Raw genomic sequence first — 3,213 nt, forward strand, 5'->3', positions numbered from 1 at the left:
TGTAGTTTATTTGGATTTTATTAGTTTTTACCCCCCATTCTTTCTCTGTTCCACAGGGTCTCTCACATTGCATGCAGCCATCTTATTTCCCTAGGCTGCTCTTGGCTGTGGTAGTTTCTCAGACTTTCCTTGTTTTTGATGGACTATTGGTCACGTACTTTGTAGACTGTCCCTCAGGTGGGGTCTGTCTGCTATTTTCTCATGGTTAAACTGTGGTTATGGGTTTGGGGGTGATGTGCTGTTTCCATCACATGATATCAACTGTCCACGCTATAGACACGACTGATCACTGCTGATGTTGACCTTGGCCATCTGGCTGAGCTAGTGCTTGTCAGGTTTCTCTCCTGCAAGATTACTCTTTCCCCCTGCTTTCCATACTATACTCCATAGAAGGAAATCATTATGCACAGCCCACACTTCAGGGACAGGGATTTATGTTTCACCGCCTTGAGGGAGGAGTATCTCCATAAATTATTTGGGATTCTTCTGCACAGGCGATTTGAGTGACCCATTTTTCAGTAGTTCGAACTTCGCCCCTGTGTTGGGCAAGGCCACTGTGAGTTAGATTTAATAATGAATTCCAGGCAAATGGGAGCAGTGGGGGGGAAAAAATAAGAAAATGCCCACAGGTGCTGCCTGATGACCGACAGATAGTCTTACAAAAGAAGAGATACAAAAATTAATAAAAGTAACTTCCTGTGGAGGGGAACTGTCACCCTGGTTAGAAACTGTGCAGAATTTTTTTCTTGGAAACCTTCAGGCAGCTGCTCTGGTTTATAAAGTCTGCCTATTGGAGGCAAGGAAAAGAGAGAGAGAGAAAAAAAGGTTGTCGTTATTCCAGCAACAGAGATTCTCCCAAACCATATGCAAAAATAAACCAGAGGCGACTGGGCCGTATCCGAGGAAACCTGACAGCTGGGCTGGAGCTTGTGGGGTGGCCCCTAAGGGCAGAGATTCTGCGTCCAAAAGCGCCTGCCACCTCCCCAGTGGGATTGAGAGTCCCAGAAAGCTGCTGGATCACCACTACCCCCATCGTGGCAGTACCAGGCCCCCATCTGTTTCCCCCAGGATGGGGGATGAGGACGGTTTACTTTGTTGCCTCTCACATTGGAGGGTTTTTCCTTAACCCAGGGGAAATGTACACCTCTGGACCTGGAGGAGGGTCCTTGATCCCAAAACAGCCATTTTGAGGACAAAGGGTCACTAAGCGGGGAGGGAAGTGAGGGTGGGCAGGCTGAAGGGAGGAGGAGGACCCAGGCAATGTGCCATGGGAAATGTGAACAGCATGGTGATGGCAGTGGGGTGGGGTGGGGGCTGATGGCAGGAAGTGGTCAGGGTAAGGGGTGTCCTGTAAGGGAGAGAGCTGGGTGGCCAGGGGCTTCAGGAGCTTGCTCTGGAAGGGTGTTTGGGTAGAGGAGATGAACTAATTAATTAATTAAATCTATATTCATTCAACAACTCCTCTGCCAGGCACAGGGTGGAAAGCAGAGGTGCAGGAAGCAGGTTTGTGCCTGGCACTGGGGAGACCGGGCTGGCTAGAGCAAGACCTTTTCTGGTTCAGGGACCTTACTGCCTGGTCAAAGACAATTCAATGGCTGTGACTGTCAAGAGGTTAGCGAGGGGGGTTGGGTGGGCCCGCAGGAAGCACAGGTAACCCTTGGGGAATCCCAATGTGGCCACCCTGGGTGTTTTAGGAAGAACTGGCAACTGCATTCCAATCCCAAATCTGCCAATAGCATATGCTGTGTGACCGTCACCTTCCCAACATGGAAAACAATGCTTCCGCAGTGCTGGCTACAGACCAGTAACCCCTCTGCCCTCTTTGCATTTACTCCATTCGATTTTCACAACCCTATAAGACAGTCACTATTATTATCATCCCCATTTTACAGATAATGAACACCGAGGCACAGGGTGGCCAAGTCCCCTGCCTAGGATCCCACAGCAGGAAATGGTGGAGCGGGGCTTGCAACCAGGACGGGCAGGTCCCCAGAGTCCGTGGTCTCAACTACTGCCATAAAACGAGGGGGTCAGACAGGATGATTCTGTAGGCTCCTGCAGCTAGAAGCTCCCAGAGAACAGAGTTGGGAGTCTAAGACGCCCAGCCTCCCGTGGGGGAGGGGAGACCGAGGATCCGGTTGGCCGTGAACCCTGGACCAGGCCAGCCGGTTGCCATGGGGACGGCTGGGCGGAGGCGGCTGGCCAGGCCTGTTGCCCCGCGGGGCAGTTCCGGGGAGCTCCCTCCCGCCAACGGCAGGGAGTGGCACCAAGCCGGCACCTGGGGACTGTGTTTTCCTGGCAGCCAGAGTCCCACGAATTTTCCCCTCTCAGACCGGGAAGACCACAAGTCCCCCCAGCCGTCTGAGCCTCCTCCGACCTGAACTCGATCCTCCACGAAGCCGCCCTTATCTCCAGTTCATCTGTGTGAATTATTTACTGCGTCTGGCGGCCTCCCGCGCGGCCTCCCTGCCCCCGCAGGATGTGGAACCCACATCCTGGGTTCCGAAGCCCCCCTTTTCTCATTATCCAAGGAGTTCCAGAGTTAGACCTCAGGGGTACCTGGGGGCAAGGAGCTTCCCACCCCCTCCCGCCTTCACCCAGAATTCTCTTCCGGAACCAGAGAGCACTGACTGAGTTGGGAGCCAGGGCACCTGCAGCTCTGCTTGGGTCCTCTGTGAACCTCAGCAGTCTCATCTGTGACCCTGGGGTGGTGATTCCTGCTCTAGGTGCTTCCAGAACTGCTGATCAAACCCCACAAGGTAATGTGGGGGAATGACCTCTGCAACCAAGGCATTGTATGAGTGCGCAGTTATCACTATCGGTATTTTAATTTTTTCCATTATTTTAATTTTCTTAATAGCCTTCTTATCATGTGCCACAGTGCTAAGTGTTCCGTGTACATTTTCTTATTTAATTCTCACAGCAGCCCTAGGAATCACGTTTATTGTGTGTGCCAGTTACAACTATATATCATGCCCATTTCACATACAAATAAACCGAGGCCCAGAGGTTCTGAGTAACCTGTGCTCATTCAGGAAGGAGCCAGGAGTGGAAACTGAGTCTGAGTCTGGCTTCCACTCTGTAATCTTTTTTTTTTTTTGAGATGAAGTCTTGCTCTTGTGCCCCAGGCTGGAGTGCAATGGCACGATCTTGGCTCACTGCAACTTCCGCCTCACGAGTTCAAGCGATTCTCCTGCCTCAGCCTCCTGAGTA

General features: G+C 51.9%; 1 long non-coding RNA gene across 1 annotated transcript; it reads right to left on the reverse strand.

Annotated features, from left to right (window-relative positions):
* LOC129051968 (uncharacterized) lies at window positions 1–2,595 on the reverse strand. Its single transcript, XR_008516581.1, has 2 exons — window positions 2,378–2,595; window positions 1–787 (listed from the first exon to the last, which is right to left on the reverse strand). It is a non-coding gene; the product is annotated as an uncharacterized LOC129051968 (long non-coding RNA).
* Window positions 2,596–3,213: the final 618 nt, after the last annotated feature.

Source organism: Pongo abelii, chromosome 1, assembly GCF_028885655.2.
Source record: "Pongo abelii isolate AG06213 chromosome 1, NHGRI_mPonAbe1-v2.0_pri, whole genome shotgun sequence".
NCBI lineage: Eukaryota > Metazoa > Chordata > Mammalia > Primates > Hominidae > Pongo > Pongo abelii.